General features: G+C 53.0%; 1 long non-coding RNA gene across 1 annotated transcript; it reads left to right on the forward strand.

The window, feature by feature from the left end:
- On the forward strand, positions 1 to 2,991 carry LOC132647954 (uncharacterized). Its single transcript, XR_009586282.1, has 3 exons — positions 1 to 1,029; positions 2,795 to 2,830; positions 2,931 to 2,991. It is a non-coding gene; the product is annotated as an uncharacterized LOC132647954 (long non-coding RNA).
- Positions 2,992 to 15,870: the final 12,879 nt, after the last annotated feature.

Here is a 15,870-nt window from a genome sequence, read left to right on the forward strand (position 1 = left end):
CTCTGTGATGGCAGCAGAGACTCTTAAGACGCCTCTGGCCTGTCTAGGTTTGTATCACTTTCGTTTGTTCCAAGATGGGTTTTCTGTGAAGCCCTGGCTGCCCTGGACCTTGCTCTGTGGTCCAGGCTGGCCAGACTCCCGAGCCTCCGCCTCCCGAGCCAGCAGAGAACACTCTGCTGTAGTCGGTGATTTCCTTTCCCATGTGGGTGGCAGGGATTGAACTCAGGGACTCTGGCTTGGCAGAAGGCTGATGCCCTCTGAACACTCCTGCCTGCCCTGGTGGCAAGAATCTCTTCAGGACACTACATGAGCGAGCAGACGGTGGATGGTGTTTTGGGTGACATGAGCAATGGTATGGACACATGAGGAACTGGACCGGCTGCGGAGTGAGAGGAGAAGTCGCAGCCCTGAATCATGATTCGGGCAGGAAAGGCAGAGGAGAGCCGGGAGAGGCCAGAGCGGAAGGACAGAGCTCTGTAAGGACAGGGTGGGAGAATCTGAAGCAGTTCTGAATGGCAGCGGGGCACTCACCAAGGATGCTTAATGACCAAATGTGTGACGTGGGGGCTGGCAAAAGAGACTCTGGGCTGGCTCAGAGCAACGGGCCTTGCCATCCAGCCTGATGCTGGGTCCTAGGACCAAGGTGGGGTAAGGAGCAACTCCCTCAAGCTGCCCTTTGACCTCACACTGATGCCGCAGGGTGGTGTCACCCACTTACATGCAGACGTAATAAATAAACAATGAAAAATAAATAAATCGTATTAAAAATAATACCTGCCGGGCGCAGTGGTGCACGCCTGTGATCCCAGCACCTGGGGATTACAGAGGCAGGCAGATCTCTGTGAGTTCCAGGCCAGCCTGGCCCACACATCGAGTCCAGACGGCCGGGGCTACGCAGAGAAACGCTGTCTTGTTGCTCTTGCAGGGTCCCGTTCTCAGCACCCAAACGGCGGCTCACAGGCGTCTGTGACACCAGTTCTCCAGCATCCATCGCCCTCTTCTGACCTCCATGGACACCATGGACATGTGGTAAGCAGAAATATATGCAGATGCAACACCAATGTGTGTAAAATAAATAATTTTAAAGAACCAAATATTTATTTACTTAGTGTACTTTTATTGGTGATGTCATGGATCAGACTGTGAACCTTGTGCAAGCTAAGTAAGCTTTGTACCACTGACCCCTCACTGGGGGATTCTAGGCAGGTGACCACTGAGCCACACCCCAGCCCCTCACTGGGGGTTTCTAGGCAGGTATCTACCACTGAGCCACACCCCAGCTCCTCACTGGGTGATTCTAGGCAGGTGACCACTGAGCCACACCCAGCCCCTCACTGGGGGATTCTAGGCAGGGGCTCCACCATTGAGCCACACCCAGCCCCTCACTAGGGGATTCTAGGCAGGGACTCCACCACTGAGCCACATGCTTCTTTCTTAGTGTTTAGCTTCAGGCTTTACTTTCCAGGCCTGCAAAGTAAGATATATATAACTAAACACTGAGAATTTACTTTGGTTTTTAAACATGAGCAAAATAGTCTTACGATTCAAAATCCAAAACTTGTGAAGTCTATATTGTGGGAGATCTCTCGCCTTACCCCAATTTCAGTTTACAGATGGTTGCTTTCTTACATTTTACCTCCTACTCCTTACTCCAAGGAGAGATAAGTCATGAGATTTTTTCATGAATGAACATAAGCAAATGCGCAACTTTTAGACCAACAGCTCTTGGAATTCATTTTCTTTTTACTGTTAACTTATCTTGGAAATTATTCTGCAGCAGTCCTTGCAAGTTTCCTCGCTCTTTTTCATAGTCGTCTAGTGCTGTATGGGCATTCTGGAAGTTCTTGACATTTTGCATATATGTAACAGTAACCTGGGGCACTGATTTTAGTTACCTCCTTTTCTTGTCTTGTCTTTTTTTTTTTTAAGACAGGGTTTCTCTGTGTGGCCCTGGCTGTCCTGGACTCACTTTGTAGACCAGGGTGGCCTTGAACTCACAGAGGTCGGCCTGCCCCTGCCTCCTCAGTGCTGGGGTCACAGGTGTGCGCCCTCACTACCGGGTTAGAATTCTCTGTCTTGCTCTTGTCCTGTGTGTTTCCTTGAGACCCAGGCTGATCTTGAGCTGGTTATACAGCTAAAGACGACACTGAACTTCTGATCTTTCTGCCTCTCCCTCCCCACTTGCTGAGCCACCACAGCAGGCTGCTGAGCCCCTTTTCTCATCTGTTTTACTGTTACGTTTTATTTATTTAGGTGAATGGGCATTTTGTGTGCATGTGTGGCCGTGGCAGTGGGTACTTGGAACGTTTGGGTCCTGAACTCGGGTCCTCTGGGAGAGTAGCCAGTGCTCTTAACTGCTGAGCCACCTCATCAGCCCCATTGTACTTTTACCTATGTGGATGTGGGTTTCAGAGGTGCCAGATTCCCTAAGGCTGCAGTTACAGGGGTTGTGAGCTGCCTGATACCGGTACTGCGAGTTCATGTCTGGTCCTCTGGAAGAGCGGCCAGCACTCTTCACCTGACGCATCTCACCAGCCCCTGGATCTCTTACATTAGAAGGGGTTTGTGATCTCCATAAAGATAGTTGTGTTGGCAAAAACAATAACAAAACCACAATTGCATTTCAGTGAATTTGCACTTCCATTAATCTCTTATTTACATGTATTTAAGCTTTTCTCTGTGTATATAGGAAACATATAATTTATCGCTTCCATAATTGATGCCTGTGTACCATAGGCCCCAGTGTGGGCCGGCACTCACTAGTTTCCTCCTCCTGCTCTACCCCCATCGAAAGGAAGTGGCACCGGAGTTGTTGCTGGAGAAATTGGAGGTGGGAATACACAGAGGTGGCCTTGTCTCCACAGCCTTTGCTGTCACGGTAAGCATGACTCAGCCATGTGCTCATTACATCTCTCTTCCCTTTGACAAAGCACCTTAAGGAAGAAGGGTTCGATTTGGCTCGCGAGTTGATACAGTTCCCCAGGATGGCAGCAGCTCCAGGCAAGCTGGTCAGGTGGCATCCACACCGGAAGCAGAGAGAGGGGTGCTGGGTTGGCTTTCCCTACCTCTGCAGTCCAGGACCAGCCTTGGGAATGGGGCCACCCACGGGTGGGTCTTTCATCTCCATTATCCTAACCTAGAGACTCCCTCATGGATGTGGGCAGGGAAGAACCACCCAGGTGATTCTAGATCCTGGTTTTTTTCTGTTTGGTTTGGTTTTTTGTTTGTTCCTTTGTTTGTTTCAAGGGAGGCTTTTTCTGTGTAGCCCTGGCTGTCCTGGCCTCTCTTTGTAGACCAGGCTGGCCTCCAACTCAGGGGAATCCAACTGCCTCTGCCTTGCCAGTGCTGGGATTGAAGGCGTGTGCCACCAGCCAGGCTGATTCTCGATCGATCGTGTGGAATCAACATGGACCCTCACAGCCAAGCTGAGCCAAGCACACTTTCAGGATGTATACACTGGTTTCAGCTCTGCAGCCAATGCTAATGTCCTACGTCAGACTCAAGATGCCCCGGCCACACCTGAAGGATTTCCTGAGAGAATGTTGAAGGCGTTTCACGGAAAAGGGAGCTAGTTTAGACCGCACAAATTTTCTTAAGCCCAATGTCAGACACCAAAGGAAGTACAGTATGGGGCAGCGGAGACAGCTCGGTCAATAGAGCCATGCAAGCGGGAGCACTGTGTTTGAGCCCCACGTTCATTCAGAAAGCCTGGCAGTGCACGCCCACAGGCCTGGCACTGAGGAGGTGAAGACAGGAGGACCGCCACATCCCCAGCCAACAAAGTAGAGTTAGCTTCACCTGATCCCAGATTTGTTAGAATTAGAGACTCAGCTCCAACAAACAGTGCGTAAAGGAACTGACGCTCGGCGAGCGACTGCAGAGGTTGTGCCATAAAGGAAGCGGTGCTGGGCCCTGGGGTTTCCCAGTGCTGGCCGAGTGCCTCACTTCCTTTCCTTGTCGCTGTGACAAAATAACCCAACAGAAGTACCTTGAGGGCGAAGGGAAGGGGTTAATCTGGGCGCACAGCCTGAGGTACAGCCGCTGTTGCCGGGAGCCAAGGCAGCAGGAGCTTGAAGCAGATGGTAAACAGAGTCACAGCCAGGGAGAAGGCGGCAAGAGGTCCTGTGCTCAGCTCACTTTCTCCTACAAGAAATACTGCATAATTCCATCTAGTTAGTGGGTAAGCTTACTACGAGTGCAGAGATGCACACTCGAAGGTCAGAGGGCAGCCTGCAGGAGTCAGCTTCTCTCTGTCTCTAATTGTCTTTGTCTCTGTCTCTCTGTCTGTCTCTTTGGTTCTTTGAGACAGGGTTTCTCTGTGTAGCCCTGGCTGTCCTAGACTCACTCTATAGACCAGGCTGGCCTGGAACTCACAGATCCGCCTCTCTCTGCCTCCCGAGTGAGTGCTGGGATCACAGGTGTGCATGTGGGCCTAAAGGACCTCAGACTTGTCAATAAAACACCTTTATCCGTTAAGCCAATGGTTCTCAAACTGAGGGTCTTGACCCCCCACGAGGGTGGGTCGCATATCAGACATCCTTCATATCAGATAGCTGCATTACTATTCCCAGCAGGAGCAAAATCAGAGTTATGAAGGCGCAACGAGGTATCTTTGGAGGTCACCATGGCTGGAGGCCCCAGCAGGAGGCTGGCAGCGTTAGGAAGGTTGAGGACCACCTCATTAGGCTCACCAGCCCTCCACTTTCCTCTTCCTACAGTCCGAGATGCCTGGGGGATGGAACCTCCCACAGTGGGAGGAGGTCTCCACCGCCTCAGCTAACCGAAGGGAGCTAATCCCCACAGACTGCCCGGGGGCTCACCTAAGCAAGATAACCCTCACTGTGGTTATGTCAGGGGTGGCTGTACACAGGCAGATGAGCACGCCCAGCAAGCCAGAGGCCCTGGCTGGCAGTCTGTCCCGAAAAATAAGGGGAAGGGGAAGCGGTCGCCAGCACCCTTCCTTAACAAGGAGCTCGGTGGCTTGTGGGCGGCAGCAGATATGAAGTCTGAAGGACACTGGCGGATCCGGAAGGCGCTGGAGGCGGGGGAGGGAGGAGGGTACAGCCCAAACACCACGCTCACAGATGGAATTGCTGAAGAATTTATAACGCGGTGAATACGACGGGAGGCAGGAGAAGCAGCTCGGCAGCTAAGAGCACTGGCTGCTCTCGCAGAGGACCGGGCTTTTGGACCCCATGTGGCTGGGCACGACTCCAGGTTCACGGATCTGGTGCTCTCTTCCGACCCTTGACACTGCGCACACATGGTACGCTTACAGACACGCCGGGCAAACTCCTCAGATAAAAACAAGTAGATAACCAACATGGAAAGCTGTTAAAGACGCCTGTGCGCTCTCTCTCTCTCTCTCTCTCTCTCTCTCTCTCTCACACACACACACACACACACACACACACACACGCACACGCGAGGATGGGCGTAGGTGGTACTTTCACTGCGCTGTCTTGGGTCACCCATTCAGGGGAAAGCCAGCCCCGCCACATTGCGGGGACTTTTCAGACAGCCCGGGGAGAGGGCCACCCAGGAGGAGCCAGAGCCAGTCCCAACAGCCAGTCCCAGCCTGCTTGCCAGGTGAGTGAGCAAGTCATCGCTGAGCGGCCAAGCTGACCTCAGCCCTGTCGCCTCAGGACTTCTAGCTGGGCCTCAGACACCTCGGAGCAGGCCGATCCCAGCGCGCCCGGTGTGCGTTCCCAGCCCACAGGACCGTGAGACAGTCAGCGAGAGCTGTCATTTCAAAATGACTGCACCAAGCTTCGAAGCCGCTTGTGGTGCAGTGAAGATAAGTGACACAAAGAGAGCGGATGTGCGCTCAGCGCCGAGGGTGCCCAGAGAATAGGCACTTAGCTTAATTCCGAGGGTCTGGCAGGCTTCCTGTGCTTTGTGTGTTGCTAGGGACTTTTGTAGGCTAAGCAGTGAATCTACTGCTTAGTCACATACACACCTCCAGCCCCTCACTGACGAGTCTGGAGTCCAGGCAGTGGGGGCTGGGGGTGTGTAGCCCATGATACAGAACCTGCTTAGAACCCACCAGCAAGGGGCTGGGGTGTGGCTCAGTGGTTACAGCACCTGCCTAGAGTCCCCCAGTGAGGGGCTGGGGTGTGGCTCAGTGGTAGAGCCCCTGCCTAGAATCCCCCAGTGAGGGGCTGGGGTGTGGCTCAGTGGTCACCTGTCTAGAGTCCCCCAGTGAAGGGCTGGAGTGTGGCTCAGTGGTAGAGCCCCTGCCTAGACTCCCCCAGTGAGGGGCTGGGGTGTGGCTCAGTGGTCACCTGTCTAGAGTCCCCCAGTGAAGGGCTGGGGTGTGGCTCAGTGGTAGAGCCCCTGCCTAGAATCCCCCAGTGAGGGGCTGGGTGTGGCTCAGTGGTAAAGCACCTGCCTAGAATCCCCCAGTGAGGGGCTGGGTGTGGCTCAGTGGTCACCTGCCTAGAATCCCCCAGTGAGGGGCTGGGTGTGGCTCAGTGGTAAAGCACCTGCCTAGAATCCCCCAGTGAGGAACTGGGGTGTGGCTCAGTGGTAGAGCCCCTGCCTAGAGTCCCCCAGTGGGGGGTGGGGGGTGGCTCAGTGGTAGAGCCCCTGCCTAGAATCGCCCAGTGAGGGGTGGACTGTGGCTCAGTGGGCGCTCACTGTACCTGACGGGTACACAACCATCCTCAGCATGAGAGGGTGTGAGAAAGTCTCCTAGCAAGAACAAGGTAACAAGCTTTCTGCCAGTAGGAGCTGAAGATGTGATGTTGACCTTCTGGATGGGATCCGACTCCAGCCCAGAGGACACGGCACAGCTAAGGCCAGGGGATTCGACGAGCTGAATGAGACCTTCCCTGTCCTCTCCCTCGTTCACTCCCCTTCTCCACTCTGGGACCCCCACGCTTTGCTGCACTCCGGAGGGTGACTGACGGCGCCCTCTGGAAGAAGAACCTGGGACAAGGGTGTTGACATATAAATGGGAGCTGAAGGTCGAATCAGCTTTGGTTCTTTGGGCTCCAAATCAGACAGGAAACGAAACAACAAAGACAAAGTGACCTTGGAGGAAGGAGGAGCAAAACCAGAAGAAACTCTTTAAAAAATTAATATTGTTGCTTGCTGGGTTAGATAAGAATAGATGTTTTCTCCACGAAGCCAGTACCAAGAGCCACGGAAAAGAAGCATCAGAGAGCAGAAAGGGCTCTCGAAATTGGAAGTGTGGGCTTTTCTTTTTTCTTTTCTTCCTTCCTTTTTTTTCCTTTTCAGACAGGGTTTCTCTGTGTAGCCCTGGCTGTCTTTTGTAGACCAGGCTGGCCTTGAACTCACAGCGATCCTCCTGCCTTTGCCTCCCTGTGTGCTGGGATCACAGGCATGCACCACTGGGCAGGGCTCGGAAGTGGAGTGTTAAGAGTGAAGGAGCCAGGGTGCGGGGTTTGGTGTGAAAGGATGCTTGCTGGATGCATCTCCAGCCACTGTGTGCAAGGCCTCGAGTGTCTGAGTGCACCTGTAACTTCATCACTGTGAGGGGCAGACGCAGGAGGACTGCAGAGACACGCTGACGGCCAGCCAAGCTGTAGGCTCTGGGAGACCCTGGCTCAAGGGAATTCGGCAGACACTGAGAGAGCAGGACGCCTGATGTCTTCCTCTGGCCTCTATGCTCATGCGTATACCAAATGCGCCCACACTCACTCACTCACACACACACATACAAGCAAGCACACATGTACACACACAGTGAGTAGTAGTTTTAGAAGCCATGTGGGTGCCGGGAAATGAACCTGAGTCCTCGCAAAAAGAATGTGGTCTTAACCACGGAGCCATCTCTCTAGCCCTGGATTGTTTTTTTTTTGTTGTTGTTGTTTTTTTTTTAATAAGATTGCTCCTCCAGAAGACCCAGGTTCCATTCCCAGCATCCACATGCGGCTTATAGCATCTGTAACTTCAGTTTATAGCACCCTCTTGTAGCCTCAGCTGACCCCAGGCTTACATGGTACTCAGACATAAAAGAAAAACACCCACATGCATGAAATAAAAAATTTTAAGTGCAGGGGTCTGGGGTAATAGCTCAGTTAGAAAGGTGCTTGTAGTTAGGTGCAGTGGCATAGGAGCAGAGGCAGAGGCCAGCGAGTTCTCCCAGCTCAAGGTAGAAAGCTTCATTAAGAGGAAATTATACAAGACGGGCAGCCTAGAGCATCACACACACACACACACACACACACACCACAATGCATCATAACAGAACATATGCTCTACACAGTGAATTCCAGGCCAGCCATGGCCACACAGTGAGACCCTGTTGGCCCTGTCTCAGAAAGGAAATAATGAAAGGAAAGTGCTTTCCAGTAAGCACAAGAGCCACAGCTCTGTCCTCAGAACTCGTGGAAAAAAAAAAAAAAAAGCTGAGTTTATTCAGCAGTGGTGGCTCACGCCTGTAATCCCACGCTCGGGAGGCAGAGGCAGGGGGGCTCTGTGAGTTCCAGGACAGCCTGGTCTGCAGAGCGCGTTCTAGCACAGCCAGGGCTCCACGGAGAAGCCCTGTCTCCTTGGTAAGGTCTGGAATGCACCTGAGGCTGACTCCTGTCGTCCACGGCCATGTGCACAGATGTCCACACATGCAAACGTGCATACGGAAGCACAAGAATCCCACACACAGATAGACATGCAAAAAAAAAAAAAAAAAAGCAACAATTCCAGGAAAAGAACGCACAAGAGCAAAAATATAACCATAGTCGAGTACACGGATCAGTTGTAAATAACAGAAGACTATAACCGTAACAATAACACAGGCAGCTCATGCCTCTAACCCTGCTGGGAAGATGACACAGGAGGATTGCTGCAAGTCTGAGGCCAGCCTAGACTACAGGCCGAGACTCTGCACACGCACACGCACGCACACACACACTAATATTGTATATGCGCAGTAGTGTGTTATTGCTTAGTCAGGAAGAAGAATGAAATCACGTTGCTGAAGGGAAAGCAGAGGGAACTGGGCAGCAAGTTAATTAGGAAAGACAAGTGTTGCTCCGGCCAGGGGCACTGGTGACTCCGGCCGGGTGACCGGAGCTTGGTTCCCAGAACTCTCGTCAAGGTGGAAAGAAAACTGACTCCTCGGAGCTTCCCTCTGACCTCCACATGCGGTGATGGCCTTCACACACACACAATTTTATAAAATTCTTATTAAAGAAAGACAAATATTGCGTGTTTTCTCTTCTTTGTGCAATCTGGACTTTCAAAGGCACCAAGTCCCTCGAGCCTTTCTTTTTTGTTGTTGTTTTTCATTTTTAAAATACTTTATTTATTCACTTTGCATGCTGACTGCATGATTGCAGCCCTTCTCTCCTCGAGCCTCCCCTCCCCCCGCAGAGAAGGGGGAGGCCCCACGGGTACCAGCCTGCCCTGCTGCAGGACTGGGTGAACCCTCCCCCTCTGAGGCCAGACAAGGCGGCCCGGCTAGGGGAACAGGGTCCAGGGGGAGGCATCGCAGTCAGAGAGCCCGCTCCTCAGGAAGAGCACGCTGAGCACTGGTCACGTACGCAAGTGCGGGGCCTAGCACCAGTCTGTGAGCCTCATGGCCCTCAAGTATTTCTCTGCAACAAAAACTCAAGGCTGTCAGGTAGGTAGTGAGTTCAAGGCCTGCCTGAGCTACACGTGAGTCCAAAACAACACAAGACATTTTTAAAGATGGTCAGTTTTGGACACTGACCACTCCTGGTGGGGAAATCATTCACTGGCATTTGATTAGCAAAACCTTGGAACTGCAGCTTTAAGATTTTCTTTTTCCTTTTGAGACAAGATCTGCTGTAGCCCAGGCTCCTCTGGAACGTGCCAGGTTCAAAGCAGCTGGGGGCGGCCTGAACTTCTGGTCCTTCTGCGTCAGGCCGGCGCTTCCTCTCCTGCCTGGGTTTTGTTGTTGTTTGTTTGTTATTAAATCAGTCTTAGCTGGGTGGTGATGGCACACGCCTTTACTCCCAGCACTCAACAGTTAGAGGCAGATGGATCTCTGAGTTCGAGGTCAGTCTGGTCTACAGAGCAAGTTCCAGGACAGCCAGAGATACAGAAATACCCTGTCTTTAAAACAAACCAACAAGCAAAACAGAGTAATGATGTAGCCCTGACTGGCCTGGAATCCAGCTGTGTAGACCAGGCTGCCCTCAAACTCCAGCCTGCTTCTGTCTCTTCTTCTTTTAATTTTACTTGATTTTATTATTTTTGGTTTTTGAGTCAGGGTTTCTCTGTGTAGCCCTGGCTGTCCTGGAACTCACTCTGTAGACCAGGCTGGCTTCAAAGTCACAGAGATCCTCCTGCCTCCGCCTCCGGAGTGCTAGGACCACAGGCCATCACTTCAGGGCTCTCTGTCTGTTCTTGAGTGCGGGGATCAAATCCAAGGTCACATAAAGGCCCACAATGCTCCCCACCACCTGAACCACATCCCAGCCCTCTGGGAGCTTTCCTGGAGGCTGTCCTCGAACTTGTAGTAACCCTCCTGCCTCAGTCCCTGGGTGCTGGGATTGTGAGCCAGCACACTCTGCTTCTCAGCCTGTTAGTCGTGAAGTGGTGTGAGCGCGCGCAGACATCTCCCGCACCTGTGAGTGCTTAAACGGCGCCTTCCTGATAGCTGGCACGGTGACGCGGTCCGTGAGTTTAGTCAGAAGCTCGGGGCCCAGAGGCTTCAACACTACTGCATTGCAGGCCAGCTGAGCATTCATTGTTCTGTTTCGTTTCACATTTTTATTGGGGTGGGGGGAGGGAGGGAGACAGACAGTGGTGATGGGCCCCTGTGGATCTGAGTACAAGCCCAGGGGTCAGCCCTCTCTTTGCAAGAGTGGATCCTGGGAATGGAGCCCTAGTTGTTGGGATTTGTAGCAAGCACCCCTACCCACTGAGCCATCTTGCTGGCCCCATTTCCTGTTTTTAAAACCTCGCAGATTACATATAATACTGATATATCAAGAAGCAGATGCACATGGCTGGTGAGGAGGCGCACACCTGTGATCCCATCACTCGGGAGGCAGAGGCAGGCGCATCCCTGTGAGTTCCAGGCCAGCCTGTCTATAAAGCGAGTCCAGGACAGCCAGGGCAGCACAGAGAAACCCTGCCTCAAAAAAAACGAAACAAAGCAAAAACCAACCACACAAAAGAAGCAGATGGCAAACTTGTCACTTAAATAGGGAGGACCCTGACAGCAAGCTGAGGGACTCGGCAAACAGTCGAGTCAGGTCAGAAGTGTGGAGCGGTGGAGCAGGGCCCCGAGGAGGCTGCCAGCACGCTCCGGTTTCCAGCCTGCGCCTCCAACTAAGCTGACAAACACGCACGCGCGCGCGCACACGCACACGCACACGCCGACACACGCACGCACACATGCACACACGCACGCACACACGCACGCACACGCACACACGCACGCACGCACACGCACGCACGCACGCACGCACACACACGCACACGCACACACACGCACACGCACACGAATTCCTCAGCCGGCAGACCAGCAAGAAGGTGCGATCTGGTGGAAATGAGAGCTAGGTGGAGTCCCGGGACGCCCTGTGCTTCTGCACTTTAAATTAAGGGCAGGGCTGATCAAACTGCTTAACGTGTGCAGTGGATAGCGAAGGACGGAGGAGTTATTTGTGGCAAGTACTCAGCCAAGAAATGGAGGGACCAGCTGAGGTTGGAGGACAACGTGATAGCGGAATAAAGGACAGCAGGAAAGGGGCCACGGGGAAGCCGATGACAAGCCCGAGACGCGGCCCAGAATCTGTTTCGTGAACACTGGCTGACTGTTGGCTGCGCCAACACCGCGCCGTGGCCGAGAGGTCAGAGGACGACTTTCTGGAACTGGCCTCTCCTTCCCTCATCTGGTCCCTGGGGACTGAACCGTCAGGCTTGGTGGCAAGCCCCTTTGCTTGCGGAGCCATCTCGAAGGCCCACATCTCAGATTCTTAAACAGAAAGTGAAGGATGCCGGGAGACCAAGAACAGCCCCGCTACAGGAGACCTCCACGTGACGTCAGCTTGCGTTAAAGAGCCCGGACTGGGGTCTCCACAGCTGCGCTCTCCTTCACCTTGGCGAGAGTCGGCTTGGCTGGGTGTGGCTACTCAGCCCAGAGCTTGGGAGGAGGGGACAAGGGCATCAAGAGTTCAAAGCTAGCCTGGGCTACCTGGTGACACTGGGCGTGGTGGCACATGCGTTAACACCGATGATTGGCAGAGGCAGCCTGCTCTACAGTGCGCATTCCAGGTCTCATGAAACAAACAAACAAACGAACAAAACAGAAAAAAAGTAATTTATTACCACTCATTTGGCAATGGCGTGTGTGTGTGTGTGTGTGTGTGTATGTGCTTGCGTGTGCATGTGGGCAGGTGTGCTCGCACATGTGTAACCAACCGTTCATGTATGTACAGAGGGACGAGGGTGTAAGATGGGCTGCATTAATGCTCTCCAGGTTGTTCTCTTGAACAGGGCCTCTCCCTGGATCTCAGCCAGCAACCAGCAAGCCCCAGGAGCCTCTTGTTTCCGCTCGAGCTGGAGTTACAGGTGTGTGTCCACACACGGCTTTTTATGTGGGTTAGGGTTCTACAGGAACTGACCGTAAGTCCCCATGATTGTCAAGTAAGGACTCTTAATCCCTGAGCCATCTATCAGTGGCTCCCAGGCTACTCTCAAGGGCCTTTGTAATATCCTTATAGACTCCCAACATTCTTACATAGTTGAATTAAGTTGTTGTCATTTTTCTCTTAGCTGTTAACTTTCCTTCTAAACAAGGTATATGGGAAACAGAGGACCCAGGACTGTTCAATGAAGAACATTTTTTTTCTTTTCTGGCAGCCCTCAGTAATAGAACTCTACCTTGTACATGATAGGCAAGCACTTTCCACTACCTCACTGGGGAGTTCTAGGCAGGTGACCACTGGGCCACACCCCAGCCCCTCACTGGGGGACTCTAGGCAGGGGCTCCTCAGCTGAGCCACACCCCAGCCCCTCACTGGGGGATTCTAAGCAGGTGACCACTGGGCCACACCCCAGCCCCTCACTGAGGGATTCTAGGCAGGTGACCACTGGGCCACACCCCAGCCCCTCACTGGGGAATTCTAGGCAGGGGCTCTACCACTGAGCCACACCCCAGCCCCTCGCTGGGGGATTCTAGGCAGGTGACCACTGAGCCACACCCAGCCCCTCACTGGGGGATTCTAGGCAGGTGTTCTACCACTGAGCCACACCCCAGCCCCTCGCTGGGGGATTCTAGGCAGGGGCTCTGCCACTGAGCCACACCCCAGCCCCTCGCTGGGGGATTCTAGGCATGGGCTCTTCTACTGAGCACAAACCTAGCTCTTCTAGCATCTGAACAAAATGTCAGTTGTTTATACTGATGTCACCAGTACCTTTGGTTCTGTGCTGGCTGGTGGCAGTGTCCGCTGCATCGTAACAAGATCCCACCCTGCTGCACAGAAAGTGAGTTTTTTCTTAAACTACTGGGAGAAACTTTGTGAGTTGAGGACAGTTCCCCAGGATGTCAGGGACCGGGAAGGAGCCCGCGGCTGCTCTATGCATCCACACATCTGCCATGGACTGCTAACGTCTAGATGGCTCTACAAGGAAGACCCCCGTTTAGGTTAAATCGCTGTCACGTGGCTGTGTTTTGAAGCGGTTAAGCTGACACCCTCGTTAGTCAAGCGTGTATGAGGGAAGGGGAGCTCGGTCTTCCTGGGTGTCCTTTTCAAGGTGTTGCTATTGGCTGGGCAGGACATGGAGGAGGCTGAACCTCTGTAATGACGTCAAGAGCAGATGTGCTGTTTTGGGGTGGGCCTGTTCTTCTGCAGCTTAGGTAAGAGGGCGAAGCTGGAAATACTGGTGTCAGAACCACACATATATGTGTGTGTGTGTGTGTATTTTATAGGATGAGTTTTTAAAGTCTGTGTATGCCATCTACCTTGGGGGTTTTGTGCATCTGTGTGTGCACTGGGCAGGGTGTACCTAGATCTCCTCTGGCCGTCTTCGGTCACCCTCCTCCTCCTCTGAGGGGCAGCTGCTGCAGTGGGCCTCCTTTGTAGGGGGTCTTCCCCACCGAGCCCCATTTGAGGACTTTTGGCCCCTGCTGCGAGTAGCAGAGGCTAGCTTCCCTGCTGCTCTCCTGTATCCACCTCTCCTAACTCCAGAGATCTCTGAGAGTCTGAGGCCAGCCTGATCTACACGGCAAGCTTCAACTCAGGCTGTGCTGTACAGTTATTTTAAAACCTGGGCAGGGACTAGAGAGATATCCACTGATGCTTCTTCATCAGAAGACTTCTGGGGAGGCAAAAATCAGAGACAGGGACTTTCCATTGCTGTGTCTCTTTCAGCTACGGCGGCAGGCTGGGTGGGAAGCCCACGGACATGCAGAGGAGCGTGCCCAGAGCATCAGGAGCTAACCTGTCACGCACTCCGGTTGTTTTCTTGCCTTGGGGTCCTCTCTGCCTCCAAGTAAACTGTAAGACGATCCGAGAGCCGGAGAGACAGCTCAGGGGTTGCGAAGGCTGGCAGCCCTTCTGAAGGGCCTGGGTTCGTGCCCATGTTCAGTGCTTTCTAATTGCCTGTAATTCCAGCTCCGAGGGATGCAGCGCCCTATTCTCTCACCCATGCATACACACACGCACACGCACACGCACATCACTAAATCTTAAAGATGAAAAAGCAAGGCTGCATCCAGAGCCCTGTTGATTCACTTAGCTACAAGGTATGGCGGTGCACATCTGTAATCCCAGCCCGGGGGAGGCGAAGGCAGGAGGAGGACCAAGGCGGGCTTCGGCTGCGCAGCAGGTTGGAGGCCGGTCTGGACCACCGAAGACCTTAATCTCAAACAAAATACACCCCACCCGGGAGGGAGGTGTAAGAAAAGGAAGCTGGGTACGGTGGCTCCCACCTGTCATTCCAGCACTTGGCTGAAGGAGGAGGGTCGTGAGTTCAAGACCATCCTTGGCTACTTAGTGAGTTGGAAGTCAGTCTGGAATATGTGAGAATCTGTCTCAAAAAAAAAAAACCCAAACCAACCAACCAACCAAACAAACAAACCAACAACAACAAAAACAGTGAGAGAAGATGGTTGGTTTTTCCTCCAGATTTCTGCTCACCCAGCCCGACTTTAAAGTACAGAGAAGGGGGAAGAGGAAGTGTTCTCCATTATCTTTTTACTGTTCTGTCTCTGAGGAGATCGACCATGGCAGTTTATGATCCAAATGCAAAATATCTTTTAAGTGACTCGATGAGCCAGGTAAATTCAGATGGGAAGGGGCTGTGAACTAAATAATGCATAGATTTAAAACTTTCCCTCCGAGCCCAACTTTTCCAGGCCCCCCTCCCGCCCGGAGTTTCTGGACTGCGTGCACATCCCGCCCCACCCACCCATGAGCTCTAAGGAAGGAATGCCAAACGGCATCAGGAAGAGTCACCCTCTGGTCAGCGGAAAGTTTTCAGTACGGTGGCAATGCCATCTCTGGAACTTCCGACCTGTGGGTCCTGGCTGCCAGCCACTTTTGGTAAGCAGAGATTGCCCCAGGGTGGGGACAGAGAAGAAATGTGGGCTGGCGGGCCCTGACAACGCGCTGTACACCCTCACAGAGGTGAAGGAGACCTGGAGCCGGGCTCCCAGCTCGCTATGTAGCCAAGGATGGTTTTGAACTCACGACCCTCTCCTTCAGCCTCCAAGTCCTGGAATGGCAGGTGGGAGCCATCTTACCCAGCTGGCACATGCACAGAGGACACCAAAGCCTGAACAGGAAGTGCTGGTGTCTTCTAGCTCCCACTTCCTGTGAGCTGTGAGGTGTTTGAGGAAGCAACCAAGCTCAGGCAGGAATTCCATGTTTTCCACGGCAAGCTGGCCTACCTATTGTGCAAGCCAGGACACTGCGAACAACCCAAGGA

The sequence above is a fragment of the Meriones unguiculatus genome, chromosome 15, assembly GCF_030254825.1.
Source record: "Meriones unguiculatus strain TT.TT164.6M chromosome 15, Bangor_MerUng_6.1, whole genome shotgun sequence".
NCBI lineage: Eukaryota > Metazoa > Chordata > Mammalia > Rodentia > Muridae > Meriones > Meriones unguiculatus.